We start from the raw sequence: 12,266 nt of genomic DNA on the forward strand, positions 1-12,266 counted from the left end.
GGCAGAACTTCTCACAATCAGATCTGCATATTCCCATCCCAAAGAGACTTTTTCCCAGCTTTACACTGGAAGAATATCAAAACCTTCCAAGATTTGTTGTTTTAATTTTCCTTTCTGAACCTCTGCTGATGCTTAACTGAGGAGATTCAGAGACTAAGAGACTAGAGTGCTCTCCTTCAGCAAACGACATGTAGGTGCTGTTCTCTTCTCTTGGATTGTGTTGATGTGCCTCGTGTAGCAAGCAAATGGCTCACTTGCACTCACAAATTCCATCCTCACAGACCCTTAGTCAAAATTTTATATTTTTAGGAAAAATTTGCTTGAACAAACAATTTTTTATCTGCATTTTCCAAGAAAATTTGACAAACATTTTGACAAATGTCAGTACAGAACAGCTGTACTGACAAGGATCTGAAAGTTTAAGTATGTGAATATCATCCAGTCCATGACTTTTCTTTTTTTTCCAGAAGAAAAGAGAGGAGGAAGCCTAAATTAAACAGACTATATGGATCCACTAGACTGGATCCGCTAGGCTGGTTTTGTTTTTGTAACTTAGCGTGTCAACATTTCTAGTGCACCATCTGGTCTTTCAGAAACTGAACTCTCATTTTTATGCTGTACCTGTGAATTCAATCATGTTTTGATCACTAACTGTGATAGGAACACAAATGCTTGTCTTCAAACTTCTATACTATCAGCTGCTTCTGTAACTTTTTTATTATTTTAAAATTCCTTTTTGCAGTATGTGTCCTAAAGCTCATAAACAATACCAGGAATTTTTCCTGACTGAGAAGCAATTCCAAAACTGGGGTTTCAGAAATATTAAAACAGTGTGGTTTAACTGTTTTCTCTGACACTGGAGAACACTGTCAGAGCAATCATTGTTTTTGGTGCAATCACAAAAATGTAATCTTCATAGGTAAAATGTAACTGTTAATCATGTCATGTTTGTTTTGCTTGGGCTAGTAGTAACCAAATGTATTTCTCTTTAACCAGCTCAGAATCCCATTGAAAATTACACTTTTGTTGAAGAAAACTAATAAGTATGCAAAGACCGTATTCTTATTATTGTACAGACTTCATACAGAAGCAAAGGAATATATATATATATATATATATTTTTTTTTTTTTTCCAAAAAATATGAGCTGGAATAGCCGTTACTAACTCCCAGGGCCTTTTATCAAACTTTTAGAGATTAGATTTCTTTTTGGCAGGTGAACAAAAGTGGGTATTAACAATTCATGGCACCTACCTTTATTTTTCTCAATAGCTCCTCTATTCATACTTAACATGCAGAAGGTATATTTGTCTGAAGAGGAAAGCCAACATTAGAGGGAAATATGTCATTCTGTACAATTGTTCTTCTTCAAAATAGTGCTATTACAGGTGCTATGACACCTGGTGATTGTGGTATTTTGTCTTTGTGTTATCTGAGATCACTTTCTTCTCATGTCAGAATGCATTACGATGGGTATAGAAAATATTTTAAAAAGAGTAACATTTTATAGGCAGCTTTGGGGATGGAATAACAGTTCTGGCTTTTTGTTCATTGTAACATCAGTTCTCTTGAATTCCTGGCTAGCCAATTATTCCAGCTCTATAGGAAAGTGGAGCAGGTACACCTGAGGGTACACCTTGAGAAGTTATGTCCCCATCTGTCTGAAGTCCACCTTGGTGCCCTGAGGCTACACTGTCCCTTCACATCCGCTCCTTGCCTACACAGTGGGGACCAGCAAATGAATCAAACTCAGTCCGTGAATAAGAAAGTAACACTATTGAAAAATATGCTGTAGATTCATAGCTGTTATGGACTCAGGTAACTTCTCCCAAGTCAAAGAAAAATAGCTATTCCTGTGAACAGAATACCTGATGCTATGTTTCTCATTTTCTTCTCAGTCTTGTATGTTTTCTTATGGCTCTGGCAAAAAAAGTCCTAAGCTTTAAAATTCTAAATTTATTGCTTTTCAGAGAATATCTTTTTTGTGCAAGACTGAGAAAAGCTCAGCAAACTCTCTTCAGTGTTTGTACTGAAGACAAGTGCAATACTTACATTCTTACTCTTACTTACACTAAAGACATGAGTTAGGCTCCTCCTGCTCCTTACATGGAAGCTCTTGCAGTATCTACTAAGCTCTGTAATAAATCATTCAAGTATGTGTTTCTCCTCCATTTTTTTGTAGTTGCTTTGCTTTTCATATCTTACCTCCATTAAGCCACAAGCTATGTGTTTATTTTTGTTAATCTCTGGCTTTGACTAAATTTAAGTTTTGGGATATCTCCAAGATGATTATGACTTTCCAGTGCATAAAAGAAGATGCCAACTCTTGGACTTCCTCCATGGAATTGTTCCTCCAAGGAATTGTTCCTTCAGGGAACAAACTTTCTGTTTGCTCAGCCATTCTGTGATGCTGTGATTCTGAACCACCTAGGAAAAAAAAGACAATGCAGATTAGGCTGGTTTACAAGGTCTATGCAGTCCTTGGATGATGAAAGAAATCCTTGTGGAGCACATATATGTTTATGAGGGGCAGATCACTGAAACTGCTGGGATAATGTAAAGGTCTTCATGAATTAACTCACTGAAGTTACTTATATTTATCACTTTGAATCTAATCTCCACCACAATTCTTATTTTTGGAGCATATAGTTTTTTTAGGAATCCCTTTTGGAAATGACTGAGTGCCACGCATGTTTGCATGAAGTAGCATTCCTCAAACAGCTTCCTGTTTGAACAGTGGCATGTCAAGTCTGCTTCTTGGCTGCTCTATCTCATGTTGGACTTAACCTCTATGCAATTGAATAAAGTCCTAAGAGGAACTCTGCTGCAACTCATTCCTTCCCTACCAAATACTCTTATGTTCAGCATATAAAAAAACCCAAACAAAACCTAGTCCATTGTCTCCAGCTGCATGAAGCTGGTAATGATTACCATTAGCCTGGTTAGTCCTCCTGAGTTCTTGTTGTGTGAAATGACACATTTATACTTCCACCTACTGAGATAAAACATCAAAATCCTTTTGGTAATTCTTGCAAAACAGAGTATATCTGCTGTTGTTAAACAAAAATGAAATTTATTGCTTATTACAGAAGGACTTGCTAGTAATCATTTCTCTTATCTTGTCTTTCTGGAAACCTGACCCTGTAGACAACAAACATTGCTAGTGCTGGCTAGCCAGAAAAGTTTTACAGTTGGGCCACTTCCACTTCTTAGTGAGATCTCTTTGTCAGCAGTGCACAACCCAACTTCTCATCTGAGATTAGATAACACTGATTATTTTGGTGGTAGAACTGATGGCTCATCCAGTTACAAAACAACCATTGCAGATTGTTCCCAAAGAGGAAACAAACTTCAAAGAACAAAAAGAAAGTCCTTTCTTCAGACCAGCAGGAAATAAAGATAACAAGGATAATAGAAAAGATGAGCGCTGCAAAGAGACAGTCAGGAAAGGATTGAACGTTTGGCTTCACAGTGCTTGTTTCCTGTGACTCCTTAGTTCTGTTTATGTTAGTGCTGTTGTCCTGCCTGTTCACTTCTGTTTTGGAAGGGTTTATTTTCTCCAGTAATTTATCTTGTGCAAGCAGCTCACCTGTAGGCCAAACTGAGACACAAGGATGGAATGAGAATGTACAGGCAGCAGAAGTGAAATCAAAGGGTGTGACTGCCAGCATCAGCCTGGGTCACTATAAACTGTAGTGGCACTTCATACAGTGCAACAAGAGCAGGAGAACACGACTCTGCATGCGTTCTGTGTTACTGAGTTTGCTAAGGCCTGATTTTCCATGAACAAAATTGATCTAACTACCAATTTCTGAACTCCAGAAAAATATTCCCTTTTACACTTCAGATGTGGCATATAGAAATAAAGAAACAACAGAGGCCAAGAAGGTCACAAGCATCTCCTCTCAGTACTGGTTACACAACTGTGCACTGCAGCCGAGCTGCAAGTGGTCACCGTTTGAGATAGGTTCAGGAGACATTAACACAATCTCAGCAGCCCTGTCAGATTATGAGTGCAGAAACACTGGGTCTGATTGTAATCCCTTTTTGGGGTCTTAGTTTTACATTATGCTCCTCTAGGAAGAATGTCTGGATCTGGAAAAGGTCATTGCCAGAGGAAGAAGACCATGCTTCCCTGTGGAAACAAATTGAGCCTGTCCAGACAAGGGGAATTTCTGGGGGGCACAGGCTATGTGGGACAAGAAGAGAGTTAGAGACAGACTATGGAGGACTTGACCAGGAAAGGTAGGGTCTCCCCAGGCACCAGAGCGAAGTAGGCATTGTGATCCAGCTCAAACTTGCAAAAAATCTACTGAAGAAGCAAGGATCTGCTTATGAGGACAATGCTGGCAGAAGAGCTGTGTGTGAAGCCATTGTATTTCTACTGTCTGACCTAATAATTCTGACTTTCCATACAAAGTGAATATTCCTAAATTATATTTCAACAAAATCTAGTTTACTGAACTGAAAAGCCTTTTGTGCTTTGGGGGAAGTAGGCTGTAGGAGGAAGTTTAGCTAGATCAGTCTCAAAGCCCTGCTGACCTGACATCCTAACATGATTCCAATTAACAGGCAAGAACCAGAAACTCAGTTTATATCAACTTCTTATTGTATGTTGTAATACACCTTCAAGTCTAGTTTTGCCAGTGATTCAGACTAAAGACTTGCTAAAGCACGTATGGACTCCCATGCAGGCTGTGTATCCTTTCGATAGGAAGCGGTAGCATACATCACCAGAGTGTTTCCACCTCACTTCTGGGACACAGGTGAGGCATGCTTCTGGATTTGGGCTCTGGGAAATCATCCTGCATCCCCTTGTTTAGATACAGCCAATGCCATCAGAAACATCTCCAGCTTGAACAAAGTTGTCTACTAGGACGTGCATACAGTGCACTTTGCAGTATGATCACAAAGGCTTTTCTCTGGCACAGCAAGAGAAAACACTTCTGCACTATTTGGGATTTTGGGGAGGAGGGATGGCAACTTATTTCTGCAAGACAAAATCTGCATGATATCTTACTTCTACAGCAAAGTCAACACACAACCCAGAATTTTGCCAGAGATTACATGGGTGATGTAACTTCCTAGGAGAGAAGAATAATAAATCTAGTGTGTTAACATGTGTAACATACACCATGCATGTTTCCAAGATGAATGTTTTCCTCTAGCACTAAATAAAGAGGTTGTAGAAGAAATGGGATCATTTTAATTATATTGTTTTGCTCTGTCTGCGAAGAAGTTATCCTGAATTTAAAGAAAAACTGTGCCAGAGGGTGGTTTTTTTTTTTCATAAAAATAATCTTTTAATTGTATATGGATATCAAATAACTTCAATAACATTTTTAAGCGTAATTCAGGGAGGCTATAGGCATGCAGTGGTTTCCAACTGCACAACTCAATCTGAGCAAACCAGACCATGAAATAATACATTGTTATTTACTGATGCTTTAGGAAAATGAGCACTTGAAAATCTTATTTTAAAATGTAGCCTGCATGCTTAAGAAAGATAAATTCAGAAGAAGAAATCCCCCAACAAAACAAAGTAAAGCTTGACCATCCCAATTTTACAGTAAAGGAAGCCTATAAAGAATAATTCATTGGTGAGCTGATCCAGGGCAAATTTGAGATTGCTGGTGGAAGTAAGACTGATTTAGTGACCTCTTTTGAGGGAAAGAAGAAAAATCCTGTCACATGTTCAGGGTTTAAAGTGAGAAACATCTTTAGTCTTTGAAGATCATCTTCATGGCCTGGAGAGCCCCTGAGTTTTTCTTGGAGAAAATGGCAATGAAGGTCTGAGTTAGGCACATGGTTATGCCCATGCCACTTTGTAGTCACATTTGAACAGAAAAAAAAGTTTTTTCTTTGTTACAGTGACAGAAAAATATTGAGATGGTTGCTGTTTCTTTTAAAGGCTGAGTGGTCATTGCTGCTGCAGCTGACCAAGCCCAAACTGTTTTGTGTATGTGTGTAGCAGAGGTCCCATGGGGCACACAGTCCCACAGCAGCCAAGATCCTACTGAGGACCTGTGGTAGCCCACAGCAGAAGTGCAAAAACCAATTTACTCTGCTACCCTGGTATGTAAACAGTTGATGTGTGTGATGAGAACATGGTCTTGCTTAACAGGATTTAGGCAGAGCAGAGCAATCAAAGCTAAAGTAAAGTAATTTTTCAATAACTGAACAAAGTAAACAAAATTTGGTCAGTCTGGGATGGACAATGGTGGGGGAACTTCGGGCACAAAATTAAAAAATATTACAAGAGTTGATCTTTAATTGGCAGGGATGTGGATGGCAACAGTCAGCAGTGATGCTGACTTGCATGCCCCAGCTCATCAGGATGCCAGAGGGACCTCCTGCTCTACATACATACTGTTCAAACTGGGTATAGAGGGAAATAGATTTGCACCTCCACACTTAGAGAACTGTAATTCAGTAGTGGTCATGTATGTGATTCATTAGAATTAAGAGCTGTAATGAACAGCTTTGTAGGCAAGCATAATAGTCTGCATTATAATATAAATGTTATGATTGCAGAGAAAATTTATTCTTTTGCTGCTCTACCAGTTTCCTCATGGTTTGCTCATTAATCAATAAACATCTTTATCAGTTGGCATCAGTTACACTGCAGTCTCTGATTTAACTGTGGGAGTGTGGTGTCTTGGCTGCAAAGGAGTATTGGAAAGGATATTGTCTTTCAGCAGTCCCTGGGGCTAAAGGTGTATCACTCTGGGGGATCAGATGTGTCTCACAGAGCAGTCATCTTCTGATGAGATCCACCTTCACTATGGTACCTCCCACTTGGCTTCCACAGCCAGGGACAAGCATAACTTAATGCTTGGTAAAGTAAGACCAAGCCTTCATCTCAATGTTTAAATGACTTGTGCTGCTCTTAAAATGAAGATATCTTTTTACCATGAGTGAACTTCAGCTAATGATGCATTTGGGAATGAATGTTAGCTGTCATGCAAGGCAACACACAGATGAAACCCCAGTCACTTCTTATTCCTCAGGCATCATTTTGCAGCATTTCATTCAAGATCAGATGCTACATTGTTCTAGGGACTCTTGTGTCAACTGCTGGAATGATTATTCCCCTACGGACTTTCATAATAGTGACTACAGAGGGAAACCCATGAAGTGGGTCTGCTGAGTTCACCTGGCTTTTGCGCATTTGTGTTAGCCAGGACGTGATCTGCTTTGTCTTTACACTCCTTACACTTCTTTACACTCCTTACAGTCTCAGTTTTGCTCCTTCTGAGTTAAAATTATTCCACAAATACAAAACTTGTATTACTTATGTTAAATGTTTCAGACAGTTTTTTTTTCTGATTTTAAGGACTTTTTTTTTAACAAGTGAGAATTAATTTTAAATACTTTTATATATTTTAGAAGATTTTTAAAGGTGTTAAAATACTTTAAAATAAATTTATAAATAACAATTTGTGATTTATAAAGAGAACAAAGGATGGGACAATGACAAGAAAGAGTGGTTTGGAAGAATTTCTTGAACAAAAAATAGAGCTGCATTTGATATAAGCTAGCTGCCCACAATTTCCTTTCCATTAAATTTTTTTTTGATTTATAGTGTTAGGACCCTTAACTTGCTGCATTGAGAATCTTCTTTTAATTATACTGAAATTAATAAGTAAATATATATACAATGCTGATATGAATGCATGCTTTTGCCTTACTTTTGGGTGCTTTTAATGTTTTGCATGTAGTTAGAAAAAAAGCATCTTTGGCCACAAAAAAATGCATTGTCAGCAGCAGCAGTCTTGTGTAAGCACATGTGAACTCGTACTTATGTTCTGCTTTAGCCTCTGCTGTTTGGACCTTGTACATCCCTTTTAAATCCATAAAAGTCAAGAAAAGAGAGGAGCTGTGAGGTGTGTGCTGTTGGTTAATAGCCTGGAGCCATTTTGAATCAGGTGGCAGAGTGGTAACCACAGCTACCAGGCTGTTTCCTCATAGACCAAAATAAGAAGCAGAACAGGTAAATGTGGCTCTGGTCTGAATGATGAATCTTTTGATGTGGTGTGTCAACATGAGGTTTTGCTCATCTCTTTTTCATCCAAGTTTTTTTCACATAAGTCTTTAACTTTTGATCTCACACCGTTCAGTGTGGGTTTACATATCGCCATCTGCCTGGTACCACTTTGTACCTGAACCCTAAAAAATGAAGAAATGATCCTTGTTAAGCATCTTTATTTTAAATTTGTTTTATATGCAGAAGCAGAGTCAGTCCAGATTTACAGTTATGTAGCTGAACTCGATCTTACAGGCCAGCTCATCACAGAACAAAGGAAGAGTAATTTTTAGACACCTTGGTTTCTCATAAAGGGTATAAGAACCTTCATGTAACTCAGTCATATCTCATTGCGAAGCTTTACAGCCAAATTTTGTGTGAATCTTCTGATGAAGTGCATGGTACACTGATGGAATTATTTCACTGGAAGAGGACTAAATGAAGGCAGTGATAGAGAAACAAGAATTTAAACCTTGTGTTTACACACATATTTTATGGGGGAGGGAGTGGAAAGAACTGAATTGAGAGTCACAATTATTAAAAAGCCAATAATAAAATAAGCAGGTGGGACAAAAAATGAAGTGTGGATGTGTGTGCATATATGTATGTACTGATTCAAAGTGTTGTGGTAGTTAATTAGAGTTTATTTACTAACTATAGATCAGCTAATAATCAGTAGCTGGTGGAGAATATTCACAGCTAGATCATATGCACAGTATAAAGATGTCAAGAATCTCATCAGATGTATTATCACAAAGCTCTGTAAAGCTGGAAATCTTTTCCCTATTTCTGCATCAAAAATAAAAGAAAAAAATTGCTCACATTTTAAAATATTTATAAGAAAAATGCTGACTTGTCATTAACCTTCAACAATGTGTCTGTTTTTCACTCAGCTGTAAAGATGGGCTCTGTGTAACTGCTCTTAACAAATGACATTATTTACATAGTGTGCATTTGGTATCTTCTATAATTTTTAAAAATTCTTAATGCTATTCCTGATAACAAAAGGAGATAGCTGTTATATGAGATCTCACAGAGTTATTTGCTTCTACTAGAATGAGGATCACGTATAAATTGTTTATAAATTTTCTTTCTATTTCTGTGTAATTACTAAATCATATATGAAACCTTCTTTTCTTCAACACAGGAGAAACAAATAACATTGTTGCCCTTTAATCCAAGTGGTTGTCCAAAAGGCAGTAAACTCTCCCTTCCAGAACTGGATTTGTAACTCTTGCTTCATACTTTTTCTTAGCTAAAATACACATGCCATAAAATTCAGAGCTTGGCCTGTCTACTTACAATCACTGAAATACTTCCACCTCTGCATGACCTAGCTCTGATTCACTATCAGCCTTACACAGCTTCTCTGTTTGTAGCTCTCTTAAATATGTAAAATAGCATAACTGATTTCTTTCAGTGAATCTGAATGTCTGAATAAATCTAGTACCTTCAACAAACTCACTTTATCTTTGGATAGATTCATTTTAGGACAGCCTTGTTATGCCTTGTTGCATAACAGCATTTGGAGCAAAAAACCTCAAACTACACCAAAAGGGAGCTGAGAAGCTGATGTTGGATGGTTGATTGGGATAGCAACAGAGCTGCATTAATCATCAGGCCAAACCTAAGGCTAATTTGTAGGCTGAACAAGTTGTCCGTGCTGACTTAGCATAGGTAAGGTTAATATACTGCTTCATATCCCCAGGACAGATAGTCTCACCTTTCCTCTCATTTTTCATTTATCTTCTTAAGCCTTTAGAGCTTTGTTACCTTTTTTTAAAACATTTTCTTTTTTTTTTTTTCCATTTTTTTTCCCCATTATTTGTAGAGCTGCTATAACCCACTCTTTTTCCACCTTTAATTCAAGAGAGGCTGACTTTCACCTCTATCTGAGGCTTAGCAGTATCTTATACAGCTCTTGAGACCTCCTACTGAGCAAGCAATCACTACAGCACATCAGGAGGAGATTCTGTCCTCTACTGCTCTTAAGAAAATGGCTGAAATGTAATGATCACTCCTTCTTCTCTTCTCTCATTGTGTGCTCAGATCTAGAGAGTCCTTTATATTCATGTGTTGAAATCTCTGTGTACGAGCGACTGGACCAGTGCTGAAATCACTGAAGCTTTGTTGCTTTGGGCTAGTTAACATTTTGTCCATAGTTACTTGAAAGTAAAGAGGAATGTTTCAATGATTTTTTAGCTGAATAATATTAGTTAGTTGGGAAGACTTCATGTGATCTGGACTGGATTTGGGGCTGGGGGAGCTCGAGTTATTTAGGTGAAGAAAACCAGGGAGGAAGAGGGAGTTTCTTTGGGTTGTAAAGGTCAGAAGTATTAAATCTCATGTCTGCCAAGTTCAGAGATGAGTTTTAAACCTGAATCTTTCCTAACACAGCAGAGTGCCTGGATTTCACCTCTCTTTCCTCTCACTGAATGAATATGGATTTTACTGCTAAAGGATGGATCAATCCCCAGATCTACTCTTCTATGACTAAGTCAGTTAGGATGAACAAGGACCTCAAATTCCCACATTAGCTGTGATGACCGTAACTCCTTCATGGAGCCATGGCTGCTGAGGCCCTTGACCTCATCCTTTGAGACAGCAAAGCATCTTTATAAAGGTGAAATTAACAAAGTAATTTATCCAGTAAAAATGTGTTAACAGCAGCTTTTACACTACTTCAACAATACTATGTGACTTACAGCTTCCCAAAAATTCTGCTAACTTAAATGGAAGAAAGTTTGGTAGAGTGGGATTTGGTTTAGAGTACTAACTAGATAGCCGAAATCAGTTAAGCAACTTGCATAGCTTACACCTGCTGTCTTTAGTTAATACCTTACAGGGCTGTTTCCTATGATAGTTTGAATTTAACTTTCTCTGAAAATGCCTGATCTCTCTACTGGTTTAAAAGGACCCTGCCTTACTAGATCAAACTATTTCATAACACCTGCAAATTTCCAGCGTGATGCACTTCAGTCCAGCTCCTAAAGAAAGCAGCAAGTCCTAAAGTGGCCTTTACAAGATAAAGCTTTACTGGCCACCTTAACAACCCATTGCATCCTGGGCCAGCTGTAATTCAGTGAATCCAGAGGGGCTAGTTCTCCTCAGGGTTGTCACCTGGGTGTAATGACAGACCTATGTCACCAGAAAGGTACTGACATGAAAAGAGAATTGTTCATGTCTTCGTCTCCTAATCACAATCAAAAAAATATATTTGTTCCCTCTTTTTTTGGTTTTCCCTTCTTATTACTCCAGTCCATTCCCGTCATACAGCAGCAATGTTGAACCTTCATTGGAGCAATACTGGTTTCAGGAAGAGCAGAAAAATGAAGGGGAACAGACTACCCTCAAAATGATCATTGACTGTTGCTTCTGCTAACAGACCTGACTGACAGGGAAAAATTGTTACGATTTGCAAGGTCTTGTTGACAGGGATATTTGCCACCCAGACCAAAGCTGTTGCAAGGCATCACTTCTTGGCCTGGCAAACCCTTCCTCCAGCAGATGGCATTCACAGCTCATTTCTCCCTGATATGGAACAAAATCACACTGAGGATGTCTGTGCCCAAAGCTCTCTTGGTTCTGATCAGTGTGCACGACTGCCTGTTTCAGCTCTACACTAAAAATGATAATCCAAGCATCAGTTTCTTATAAAATAATAAAGGAAAAAAAGGCTATAAACGGCAGCTGTTTTGAAAGATTTGGGCTTTTTGTCTTAAAAGAAAAGCCTTGGGCCGTTACTACTTTTATTTTCTCTCTATTATGATGTCTGCCGAGTGGATTTTCAGGAAAATAAAAACAGGTCATGAAACTGATGTGTATGTGTGCATGTGTGCGACTATAAAATAAAGCTACTTTGCCTTTTTTTTTTGTCTTTCTCTAAGCTAGGGATCCCCTGCTGAATCTTACTTTATATAACACATGAAGTCCCAGGAAAATTCATTGCCTTTTAAAAGATGGGATATTAATCACAAGAAATAATAATAAAAGTCAGACATTACAGTACATTTGCTCTTTTTACCCTGACAGATAATGACAAAGTCCCTTTTGAGCTTCCGTCAAGACCTACTGTATTTCTTTCAATAGGCTCCATGCTGACAGGTTTGTACATACTAATCAAGGTCTTGCAATAGGCAAAGTGAATATTACTACTTCTGTGAAACTTTGTTTTTCTGTTCCAAGGACTCTGGAAACTGAAAAAGGACCAATCAGTGACTACAACTTGTGGCATATATAGA

Source organism: Strix uralensis, chromosome Z (assembly GCF_047716275.1).
Source record: "Strix uralensis isolate ZFMK-TIS-50842 chromosome Z, bStrUra1, whole genome shotgun sequence".
Classification (NCBI taxonomy): Eukaryota; Metazoa; Chordata; class Aves; order Strigiformes; family Strigidae; genus Strix; species Strix uralensis.